The sequence below is a fragment of the Ambystoma mexicanum genome, chromosome 1p (genome assembly GCF_040938575.1).
Source record: "Ambystoma mexicanum isolate Mex_15411 chromosome 1p, UKY_AmexF1_1, whole genome shotgun sequence".
Classification (NCBI taxonomy): Eukaryota; Metazoa; Chordata; class Amphibia; order Caudata; family Ambystomatidae; genus Ambystoma; species Ambystoma mexicanum.
In genome coordinates, this window is record NC_090921.1 from 591,076,314 (window position 1) to 591,089,497 (window position 13,184).

The 13,184-nt window shown below is 44.7% G+C and overlaps 1 protein-coding gene across 1 annotated transcript in view; it reads right to left on the reverse strand.

Moving 5' to 3' along the window:
• LOC138533062 (uncharacterized) overlaps nucleotides 1-12,260 on the reverse strand; it is a 66,050-nt gene extending 53,790 nt beyond the window's left edge. Inside the window, exon 1 of the mRNA XM_069641155.1 lies at nucleotides 12,190-12,260. The gene's annotated coding sequence lies outside the window, so the exon portion shown is untranslated. The remainder of the gene's footprint in view (nucleotides 1-12,189) is intronic.
• Between the last annotated feature and the right edge of the window lie 924 nt (nucleotides 12,261-13,184).

Below are 13,184 nucleotides of genomic sequence, written 5' to 3' on the forward strand. Positions count from 1 at the left end.
CGAAGTTGGTACTCATGTATTGACCTTGGAGGATGAAAGGCTAAATTGGCCTTACCAGGATTAGAATCTGCGACCTGCAGATCACACAAACATTGCAGCAGCAAGATCTCAATCCACTGAGCTATCTTACTGGCAAAGAGCACAATTATCACCATTCCTTGAATTCAACAGCAACTTATTCCATTGAAAAGGACCTCAAAAGGAAACGTTTGTTTTCCTAGGTTAATGTACAGTAAGTGGGGGAAATGCTATCAAGAATGATAAGAAGGATGAAACAAGGTATGATGTTATTCGGAAATGATCACCCTAACCAAGCCCTTGCTCATATAGATGACAGCTCTCACCCAACCAGAACTTTCCATTGAAATAGAGGTTCCAGCCGGGAATGTATTAGGTAGACAATTTCAGCTGGTATTCCGCCCAAACATTTACATTGACCATTTCTGGCATAGATAGGTCAAAGCACCAGCTTCATGTATGTGAAATAAACAGTGATTGACGTGTGAAAAAATGTAGTGGCACTAAGTTCCCGTCTAACCTTCCATCCCCCGCTCCTCACTGACCCTATACTCCACCTAACCCCCCCAATTCAAATCTCATACCTGGTTCCTGCCTTTCCTCCACTCCACCCCAGGTTGTGTTTTACAACCATACTATCAAGACTAAACAAAGCACAGTGAAATACATTTAAATGAGAAAATGCATTTAAATGACCACCATTTGTTTTGGTGACTCTCCCCCACTACATACAGTTGTATGCACCCTCACCTTTCCAATCACCCACCATTTGCACCTCTTAAGGGACATGCCCCGAAATATAGCAACATCACCCCCTCCCATTCCCTGTGCAGACAGCTGAGCCTGCCGCAGATCACTGTCCAGCAGGGTTTTGTGGAGGCTGGGGAATCAGTGCTATGTCCCGAGCAATCTATTCAAATAAACATAAGCAAGCCATTGCCACTAGGGGAGAAGCAGAAAAAAATGAAGGCGCCCTTCCCTGCTGTCCTAGAAAGATGTCAGATGTCACTGAAAAGTAAAAGAACGGTGGACCCTTAAGTTCCTGCCCACTTTAAATTCTGAATATAAAGTGATTACTGTATTGATAGGTTGTGGCAGCAGCTTCATGCAAGCGATTTGCACTGACCAGTACTGGCATAGATATGTTGTGGCTGCATCCTCATGAAAATGATATGCAGTGCATCTACTGTTTTATGTTGGTGACATGGAATTTACTGGTATCTCTCATGTGTTTCAGTAAATTTGACAGCTTTTTACACATTTTTCTCAAAAATTGTGCTGCAAAATGCATCATTTCAGCAGGTTATTTTAAAGAAATGTCTCGGGTGGAGGGACTCCCTAGACTCCCATTAATTAGTCTGGGCTACACTCACCGCTCGCACTAATTTGAGGAAACATTTAGGTCCCCCACTCTAAATATTCAACGGGCATGACTGCCACTGAATCATGGCACTTACTGGAAATTTCTCATGTTTCTCTAGAAAAACAATTGCAAACTGGATGACTTTTTATCGAACATTGTGCTTAAAAAATGCATCATTTCAGCACATTATTTTAAAATCCTTGCCCCAAAAACCCATCTTAATTGCTTGGGCTCCACTTTTGGGCTCCACTTGGCTGCTCCGTCTGATTTGAGGATGCTTTTTGCAAGGGACGATACTCATATAGCTATTAGGTAAGTGGATGCCCGCTCATCTCCCTAACCATAGGGCACAATGATAGAGCTGAATCAGGGGTGACGATAATGACACATTATTTTGACTTACAGAGCATTTTAAGTTACAGTAATTGATGAGTCTTTATAGCCCAAATACACCTTCACTGTTTAGGTGGGGCATTTAATAGGATAAATGCACAGAGGTCTGGTACCAGGTAATTCTGGACGCAGGGACACAATATCACACCTGTACTAATCAACTAAAGGATAAATTGTCACTTTTGCACTGGGTGCAGTACAAGTACAAGTTCTTTTTCACATGATATACACACATTTCAGCTGACTAGAGCGAGCACAAAGGGAACTCATCACAATGAGATGCGGCTCACAGTTTCAATCTGCTGAACGGGCTCAACTCGAAACTTCCTACTGCTCCCTGAAGAGGGAGCGCAGGCATTATGATGGGGTGGGTGGTTAGTTCCCCCGCTGGCCTCTCCCTGGGGATGCCACTCTTCGCGGTGACTGTCACTTGTTTGGCTTTTTCAAAGAAAGGTACTGTAGAATTCAACACGGTAAGTACTGGCACTTCAGAACATGTCTGATATATATATATATATATATATATATATATATATATATAGCCAATACCAGCATCTGTCAGACTGTTATATGCCCTCCTCCTGGGTAGTTGCAGCAATTCACAACAGTTCTGCAATACATCCAGTTTGTGTCATCGTCCCACCCTGCCCCAAGTATATCAGCAGAGTATCTTTGAAAAAAGGAAGAGAAAGAATTCTAAAACAAGAACATGACTCGGCTCATCTGACACCCTCCAATTATTCCACCACAATACCAGCTTCCTCCCCATGGGATTCCTTGCCCAGGGACCCTGAGAAGACGGTAATCCAACAAAACAGATCAACCCTGCCCCAACGACCGCCCCCAGACTTGGGCAGGCTTTGGCAAGGAATACAGGGGGAAGTTTTCTCCCCAGCACCAACTATCACGACTATGATAATAATGCAGCACATAAGCGACAAACCAAACCACAACGGTAGCAGAGCAGGAGTGTGTCCCTCAATTACAAGGTGATAACATTAGAATTCAGGTAGCCTCTGAGGGCAGCCTTTTGGATTTCAAAGGAGAACGAGACTTATCCCTTTCTTGTCCCCCCTTCCCTCCTCAATTCCTGGGGGTGGTATCCAGAGACCGCGACCCGGTGATGGCCCTTTAATTGTTGGACGGTACGCATCCTCGTTTCTGAAAACAAGGAAAAGGGTGCTTTTTGAAGTTTAAATCACAGAGATTTGCCTCTGTGAAATCACGATAAAGGGTTGTTTTTTGTGTGCGTATTTCTTTGAAGTCTTTTCTTGTATTGCTGGGTCTGGAAGACAAAAGTGTGAAATGGAGAATGCTAACGGCCCTGGGAAAGGCCCATTAGCATTCCAAAGCCCCTCATTCGATGCATACTCCACAGTAAATACCTGCATCACAAAAGCCTGATTTATTTCTAACTAGTCTGCAATGTATCCGAATTGACATGGACACAGTGAAGTAATAATACATACACACTTGCACATTTTATTCAGAAGATGCTTGTGTGAAACAATTCTGCGAGTGAAGACAAGTAGGACAATACACTGAGATGACTGGATGTCTTGTGCAGGTTAGAAAATGTCAAGCATTAGGGTGTTGTAAATGTTTTACGGACTCCCTTGATTTCAGGTATAGGGGTGTTCAAAATGAATGTTGAAAAAAAGGAAAGGGGGTGTTTAAATTTTTTTTGAGACAAGCATGGGTACAACTTTAGACTGTGAGTGCCACCACCAGGACCCCGATCTGGGCCAGTATGGCAGGTAATTTTCGAACTTGAAACAAGAGAGGTGTGCTACCACTCCTAATGCCCTTCCTGACCCTGACTGTGGATCTTATCCTGCACTGGGAGGCCCAGTGATATTGGGAGAGTAGCTTAATTCCATGTTGGCTCCTTCCTGCTCCCCTTGAGTTGCTTTAAGATACACCTCCAATCTGTCAGGTCATCAAAGAATTTGGTTAGCACCCTCCCATGTTAGAAATCTGGATTCTCCCTGGGGGGTATAGTCCACATCTGAATTCTAGCCTCCGTAGTTCTGACCAAAAGTCTAGGAAACACCTCCTTTTTGCCATTGTGTGTCTAGAAAAATCTTACACAATGTGTAATGGCTGGTTATGTAAGCATAGTTTACCCTCTGATTTTTCACTTTATCCAGGTTCTGAAGTACCTGAGAGTGGTGGAGGAGGCAAATTATATGGGGTCTTGTGCCGTTTTGTGCTTTGGTTCCTGAGGTCTCACCCTATGAGCACTTTCAATCTCCAATGTTGAGAAAAACAATACTGTTGAGAAAGGAGGGCAACCACTGGTTCATCGACTTAATCATGTCTGAACCCTCCATGCCTTCAAGAATTCCAAATACTCTTATGTTGTTTCTGCAATATCTGTCCTCTAACTCATTGACATTCACCTCGAGCTTGCACAACCTTACCTGCAGCTGCTCAATGCCCTCCATTCAAATTCAGCATGGATATCCAGTCATCCGTCTCCTGTAGGTGTCCTGCAAAGTCCCCCATCTCTGCCCGCAAGGTTTTCATTTCACCTTGCACCTTCAGTGTATGTTTCTCCACTACCGCCATTGTCAGCTTCATATTGAACAATTCCTCCAAAATCAAGTTTTCCTGTTGTGTGTCTGAAGCCTGGCTATGTGGCATCTTCTGTGGAGGTGTGTGTATGGGCGAAGACTTTTCCCCATTTGTATGCAGGCTTTCCTAGATACCATGCTCCTTCGACCTGTTGCTGGGTAATATCAAACTTGTTGTTTACTTGAGGGTAAATACACTCTTCTACTGTATACAAAGCAACCCAAACTGCGGTTTCTAGAGAGTCTGATGAGCCCCATTGTGCCTCAGCTGTACCCTCATGTGTCCTAGTGTCACAATGCCTCAGTTGCACATGATGGAAATCACATAATAGGCTGCGGTTCTTGGGATCTCAGCACATCATCCATATACCACAGTCCCTTCCATAATGGGCACTGGGTTTGCAGTCTGTCCCAGTGCCATCAGCACTGAAGAGGACCCTGCCATTCCTATTGCTCCTGCCTGCTCTCGTGTCTTCAGCTAATCCCTGACAGGAGCCGGGTCTTCCTCCTGCCGCCCCCCCCTTCAGAGGCCGTAATTCTTTGATGCAGGCCCACTGGGCACTCACCTTCCAGACTAAAGTGGGGTCCTTCAGCTCACTTTATTGCCTCCCTGCTGATCTTGTGGTCGGCAGCAGGGGAGCGCTCTGCACACTTCATTAGCTTCTGACTGCTGCCGGTGCCATGCCACCGTCGCTCGCATTCTTTCCTGCTTTGAGCTCTGCGAGGCGCTTCACCTGCGTCTCTTCCCCAGCACTCACTCAGGGTATTCAAATGACGATATGCAGAAGAATCCCGCACCCGCACAGGTAAGTGTTGCTTTATTTTTTTGTGTTGCTGGTGTGGGGTACGGAGGTTCAGAGGCTTGCAGACAGTGCTTAATTTGTGCCAGTGTTTGCCAGTGCTGAACACCAGGGCTCTTTTTGGGCACCGGCACTTCTCAGCTGAGCAGAGCAGGCCGTATGTCAACAGCAGCAGCAGGGCAGAGGCTTTGCCACGCTGTGCCCCATTAGCATTCTTTTTGTTTTTTTGTCAGATCAAGCCAGGACGCAGTCTGCTCCATGCCTCTGCCTTGTCCGTGTGGCTAACTGGCTCCCTACACCACCCCTCCTCTCCCCACCACCTATGGGATGATACAAGGTGCACAGCGCACAAGCCAGAGCCAGGCGGCCATTAAATGCTCAGCGCCAGCGGTAGTTAATAGCCTGCTGTGAGAGGCCTGGTTGCTCCTATTTAATTAAATTTCCACTGCAGGTAGGCATCTTGCAACTTTGCCCGCACCGTATTTTTTTTTTTAGAAGTATGAATATGAAATGTGGGGGCTGTGCCATGAGCGCCAGCTTTGAAAAATAAAAATCTTTTTTTTTGCAGCGTGACCTGACTGCCTGATACAGGTAATGCTGATGTACATTTATGTTTTTTTTTAAGTTCTGCTTGTTTGTGCGTGCCAGCCAGGGCCCAGGCATAGACACAGTGAGTCAGACACACCTTGGCTGGTGCGCATGGGCAGGCAGAGGAGTGAGCAGAGACCCAGTCGGCGCCATTAAAAGTGAGGCTGTTTTTCAGTGTTGTAGACCCCGAGGTGCAGTGACAGTCAGTCGCTTGGCTCAAGGTTAGAGCGAAGTGAGTGACAGTATGTCCTAAATCAAGAGGAGTATGAGCCCTATTAGAGTTTGTTGTGCAGATCAGGATTGAGGTCCACTGACAGAGCATTTTAGTTCAACAAGTATGCCCCTCAATCAAGAGCAGTATGTGCACTGACAGAGTTGTGCTGTGCAGGTCAGGATTGAGATCCTCTGGCAGAGCATTTTAATAATAAAATAATAATTTAGCATTTATATAGCGCTACGAACCCTCAGGTATCTGAGCGCTGCTTATTATTACCCACGGTGTGTGGTGTCCATTTATCGACCTCAGAAGGATGAAAGGCTGAGTTTGGCCCTGCCTTTCCGGGATTCGAACCTGTCAGCAGGCTCTGCACAGATGCCAAAGGGAGCCTCTACTCCCTTTGCTACCGTACTAGCTATTTTGGTTTATATGTTGTGCCAAAAACACGGGATTGAGGTGCGAAGTCTGAGCATGCTTGTCTGGAATGGGGGAGCTGCAAGCGACGATTTATTCAGAGCTCTGCTGTGTTAGCCTTGGAGAACCGGTGTGTGTCCTGTGGCACACGTTAGAATCAAGTAGTCTTGCAGCATACACGACTGCACTTGATAATCACATCTTGGGAAGAGGAAGCCTCACGATTCGCGAAGTGCATAATGCAGGATCAGGTCACTGGAGCACTTATGTATGGTGCAACTCGTCATGGAATTGCTTTGGATGCTACATGAAACGGTCAGGTAGATTGTCAGAACGGTTGCAATGGGCTCTGGTAGTGGAATAGAGGACTGCATGCAGGCTCGTGAATCATACACAATCACTGCTACAATAGAATTAGAATCCGGCCTATGAAATGGAGGCCTTCAAAGAGCTACATAACCTGTATGTCGAAGGCATGCAAGAACACGGGAGGCTGCAAGTCAGGTTTGCGGAGCACTGTCAGAGCCATTAAGCACAACCATGTTCACACTTACGAATGTTGCAGTTGTGATGGGCAGCAAATGGGACATCATCAGAACTATAGTATTAAGGGCCCATGCATGGCACTGTGCTGTTGCAGGTGCACTGGCAGACCTGTGAATGGGCCCGAATGCTATAATAGGAGGGGATGCTAATCAGCATTGAGCTTCAGACTTTTGGAGGAGCTAGTCCCTGAAAAGAGGCGAGTCCTGTCCGCCAGGAAGGATTACAGTGCATTTACAGATCCACGTATGGATTCCGCTTTCCGAATCACTGCCTGCCCCCGTTAGGAGAGTAGTGCGTCAGAGTTCTGTGCAAAGCCCAGGATAACAGAGGCCCGGCAGGCCACAGGGAAAGGGACTTGTGTCCCACGCTCCTTGAGGCGGACTGCCAGAGCCATGTGTTATCCCCACTCCTGGCACAGCGGCTGGAAGGCTGGAATACCATGGGGTGCAGTGGGATAGGAGTGAGGTTGGACTGAGGTGCGCTGGGAGAGCAGAGCTCCTCGCGATTTCCCGTTCTGCAATGCTATAGTGGGGGTGCTGCTGCCTTCAAAACATGAATCCCCTGCACACGTGTTAGCATTGGGGAAGTGGACGTCATGTTGCTTTGATAGCTGTTAAAAATCAGACAGGAGTTTTATACTCTTGTTCTTCTGTCTCTCAATGCATGGTTGTGGGGGTGTTTGCCAGGGCTCAGCCCCGGCACCTATTGTCTCAGACTCTTAGTGATTATGAAGTGATGATAGCCAGAGCATCCATTAACACTACAGAGCAGGAGTGAGCTGTAGATTAACCCCAAATGTGTCAACACTGTGGGGAGTAGCAGTGGGTGGTGGCAGCAATGGTGGGGAACTGCCCACCCGCCATGTCACAAGCGGGCTAGAAAATATTTGGGCCCTGGCACTTTTTGCTTACAAACTAAGCACTGCTTGCAGCCAATTTCTGGCTGCCAAAGCACGCCCCCAGCCCTTTTAATTATTATTAGCAGAAGTACCCGTTCCTCGAATGGGTTATGTAGACAGGCATGATAACACTGATCCTGTAGGTCGCTATTCCGATTTGCTTATCACATGATGTGCTTTGCACCGAGAGGTAAACTGCACTACGAATGGACACATGTGGCTGGCTGATATACCCCAGAGCAGACGGGGGGAGGCGAGAGTTGGTGTGGTGTGGTGTTGCATACTTGGACCTGCTGCGCTCTCTCCACACCTGCCGCCTCACCCTGGCATGGTGCAGTTCGTTGCAGTGCATTGTGGTGCAAATATCTTAGAAGCCATGCATCCTAGGGCCTGGACCTCGAGTTGCGTTCCTCGTGTCAGGAATGGTCCTCCTATGACCACATTGATGTTTCGCCGATTTTAGACAACAGTCTCATGTGTGAAGGTGCTGAAATCCTGGTAAAAGATTGGGGTGTCCAAATGTCATGTAGTTAGTAATGTCTGGAAGGTCCTAAAAGGTAACTATGCAAAATTTGGAGCAGATGGGTGAACAGGTGTGGAATTGTATTAGGAGCAACGCTTTGCCAATCCACAAACCCACAAACACATTTTGACTTGTGCTGAATTCCATGGAACAGGGTGGGGTGTCCAAATGTTATGTAGCCAGTAATATATGTAGGGGCCTAATAGGTAACTATGCAAAGTTTGGTGCAGAATGGTGAAACAGTGTGGAATTGTTTCAGAAACAATATTTCGCCAAGACACACAACCACAAAAAAAAATGTACTTTCTGAAATCCAGAGAACGGGGTAGGGTGTCCTGATATCATGCCGCCAGAAATGACCAGAGGGTCCTAACAGGTAACTATGCAAAATTTGGTGCAGATAGGTGAAACGGGATGGAATTTTATAAGGAACAACGCTTGGCAAGCTACAAACCCACAAACACATGTTGACATTTGCTGACATCTGGGGAAAAGGGTGGGCTGTCCAAATTTCATGTAACCAATAATGTCCGGAAGGCCCTAACAGGTAGCTATTCAAAATTTGGTGCTGATTGGTGAAACCATGTGGAATTGTATAAGGAACAACGGTTCGCCACAAATCCCGCCACGAACAAACAAACACATTTTCACTTTAATATATAAGGATAGAATGACATTATGCACAATTTGAGACACTCAATAAAATCAACAGTTGGGTCTCAATCGTGCCATGATTAAATGTATGTAATAAAAAATGATAAACGTAAATGTAAAAGATTTTTTTTTAAAGACACTGTTTCTCGGATGAGTGATAACTTTGCTCTGCAGCATGCCAAGGAGAGGGCGCATCACAGGCCTCTTGACGAACTAGGAAAAGATAGCACGTGCTGTTTAAAGAGCCCCCCAGGATTTATTTGCCAGAGAATCCTGCATGATTTTTAAACGATGTCTGTGTATTTAAAGCTATTTAGCCGCGCTTAATAATTCTGCGAACAGTTGAAAATAATGCTGTTCATTTACCTAAATAGTTGCACACACATGTCCTATGATCAAATAATTTGGGGGTGCGCTTTTTTTAGTTTGATGCTTCTGAGTAAAGATCCCTTGGGAGCATTCTCGAGAGCCATACACTGTCGGGCTCTACTGAATACATTAGAGTCACTGTTGATGCTGCTGGAACATAACTCTTGGACACCCATTTAATGGGTGTGTCATGGTGAAATGTTTAAGATAGAAACGTTGACTTCTATTCCTGTTTAGGAGATAGAAATGCAAGAAGCATAGCCAGTCAAATAGTTTTATTTAAGTAAAGTACCATAAAATCTCCTACAGTAGAAACATACAACCGCAGCATACATGATCAACAGAAATTTCACAGGCACAACATACAACAAGAAAGTCCAATTCAAGCCACATAAATAGTAAGAATGCGTGTTTCAACTATAATCATTAGCTAAAAACTTTAACATTTTAATTTTATTTTCCAATACTTTTAATAATATATCAGCAGCATATCACCTCTTCTTTCTCAATTTCTATTTCAACCACTAAGTCAAAATAAAAATCCACCTTGGACAATTCAAAACTCCACGCTCTATTTAGGAATTGAGGGGTCCCCCAAAGAGCAGGCTCAGAATGAAGCTGGAGACAAAAGAGTAAACCCTGTCTTATTGTTCTTAAATTTTTGGTTCTAAACAGGATAAGAAGATGCCTGCTCCTCAATGTTACACAAGGAGGAGAACACATTAAGACATGGCAGATGTCTTCACAGACAGTCTGGCAAAAGAATGGCAGCAGCTCTCATTCTGCTCTCATAGTCAGAATGCATCCTCCAATGCATTGTGTATCCATCCTCACTTGTTTCCAACAGGCTCAGGGTGATGCTTTGGTTTGTCATGCATGCAGAAACTCAGGACACCATTTATGAATCCATGAGTGTCTCCCTACAGCTTCCTGGCTGATCGAAATGTGCACAGAGGGGACAAAGGGACATCTAGAAGTATTCATCTATGATGATGCGCGCATTCTAATGCTCTTTGTGAATGGGGAAAGCTGTTTGCCAGCAGCTCATTCCTTCACTTGCATGAAAAAACATCTGTGAATGGGGCCCACCTTCTTAAAGAATTCTGCTTAGCATAAAATAGATCTGTGAATGTATTTAAACCATTTTAAGCATGAACTGAAATTAATTCTCTACATTTCTATAAATACCTCTACTCATACTTTAAACTAATTCTGTTCCCATTTTGAAAGAACTCTGCACATTTGTTCAAACAGTTTTTATATTTAAACAATTCCATGACCTTTAAGTTACAATATGCATTTCATTTTTTTGATAAATATGGCAAGTAAGAAGATGTCTACATTTGCAGCACAATGTATTTAAGGACTCAATCTATGTTTTGTTTAAATTGAACTTTTGCATGGTGAACGTTTCGCAGTTAAACCTGTGCGTAATGTGTGTAGCCAATATAGGTAAAGCAGAACAATAGGAGAATGCTTGAGCGCAGAACCATGTGCGAATTGCAAAGGAATTGGTAGAGGCAATTAAAGTCTTGGACATTTTGCGGGTGAGAATTTCACAGCGATGCTCTCTAGACGGTGCTTGTTCGGCCACCCTATGAAACAGCCGTGCAGGGAGTACGGTCAAGCACAATCTTGTTGAAGGAACAGCGGGTTGGAAAGGTTTATGGGGGGAGCAAATTGGATAGGTCATCTGGAGCATTGCCTTTGGGCATTTTGTGTACTAGTGCTATATAAACTAGTTCTGCAACAACTCAAACCACAACACATTTTAGGCGGGATATCGTTCCATTGGAAAAGTTGGAGGATCCTAGTGTCATCATCCTTTGAGGGTGAAAAGGATGTTGCCATCCCCTACAGGGTCCTATAGCCTGCCCCCCTGGTTTAATAGGGCAATGACCTTTCGCCAATGGCACCGGGACATGTTAAACCTGTAGTCTATTTCCAGCACTCTTCCACTGGAAATAGACACAAAGGGTTTTCACTTCTTGAGGTGTCGTGAGGGCGAACCATGGGAAGCGGTGCTTATGGCATGGATTTCAAGTGAGCTTTGGGAGGGGTTACTTGTTCTATCCCCCACCCCCAAAGTAACCCACAGCTATTTACAGGCTACCGAACCTTTGGACCAATGTCCCACAAATGTTTGTGATTACATTTGTGGGGTTCACCCAGGTTTATTACTAACCAAGACCCTAAATGCACATCTCTGTCTTGCTAAAAAGTCAGAGAGATTGTAGAAAAGGGAACATGTGAGCTTTCTCAAATCCTGTGATTGGTCTGTGGAAATTTCAATCACCCGGTACAATTTCTGTGGAACATTCATCAATTGCATGCATTTTGATTAACACCCTCTACATTTCCTATTGTACTGTACACAAGAATAATCCTGCAAACATGGTTTATTCTTTCTGAATGTCAAATTTGTAATGAACGGTTCCCCGATTTCTTTGCATGGAAAATAACTAAATTAAGAATAATAACGCATGTTCTATGATTCTTACTGTTTTAGTTTTGCTTCTTTCACAATGCAGTGCTGTTACATGCAAGTGCTAGAATCACCCAACTCCATTCACCCACCTCTGCAGAATTACTAGGTTCCGCGTTCCTTGGGGGTTGTGAATTTGTGACGTGAAAGCTCTACTTATATATCCTGGAACAGTTCCTTTAATACACTCAGCTTTCAGCCTACATAAAAAAATGTTCCTTCCTTACCCTTTCATGGCCCTTTAAGAGTCTAGTGAAAATGATGAAAGTGCCATTCAATAATAATTAACATAAAGTAAAGGCATGCAAAATCTCAATACATGTTCATTAAAAACGTTCTATTTACCTCAGCCAACAGGACTTACTGGTGCCCAGCTTGAAAGTAGTCTGAAAGAACATTGCCTCAATGCTTTTTTTTTCTTTTTGCAGCGTGAGATTAAAATAACTACAGAAAAGCGAGGGCTGGAGGGAAGAGTCAGCCAATGACAGCCTGTAGCTCGCGCTGTGGCTTTAATGCAGAAGTGTGGCATGCCACTCCTGCCACCCGAAAGATGATGATCACAGCATCACTTAAGCATGGTTGACAGTGCCACAGCGAGACTTCCCTTCCAGCTGTAACAATCATATCGCAATTCATAGGTTTATCTGCACGCTTATAAATAACTATTTCTGGAGCCTGTGTTTAGTGCATAATTGAATCTTTAAAATACAAAAGAGAAACCCAGATACAATCCTTTCAGATCACATCAATCAGAATGCTAGTGCTTATATATTCCCCTTGATGATGGAGACCATGAGGGTCATCACCAGTTGGGGGGAACGGGAAAATGCGGCGGAAACGCTATTACCGCTGCATTTACCGCTCCACCCGATCATGTGTTCCGGGGCAAGCTCTGAGATGGAGGTTAATGCACCAGCTGTAAGGCCCATTTCGGTGCTATTACCGCTGGCTCGATTACCGCTGGCACTATAACCGCCGGCGGTAATAGCACCCTCAACCCCAATGTCCAAATTACGCCAGACTGATTTGCGGTAACACTAATTGCATTGGGCAGTATCCCGGTGCCCAACTCATGATGAGGCCCAATGAAGCTTAAAGCATTCCCATTCTGCGTAATACACTTCTGTAAGATTCGGTTTTTAAAAATGATCATGCTGGGTTATGTGCTTTGTTTACTTTCCAAGTCAGTTCTATACAATTGGATCATTTTAGTTCATGGTAAAAGCAGGGGGGGAAAGTGATACAGTGCAGAAATTGCACAATGGGTGCACATGCCAGCTTCACCTCTTTACCAGTGTGTGATCTTTATCTCGTATTGCCCACCCTATCAAAAGTACCAG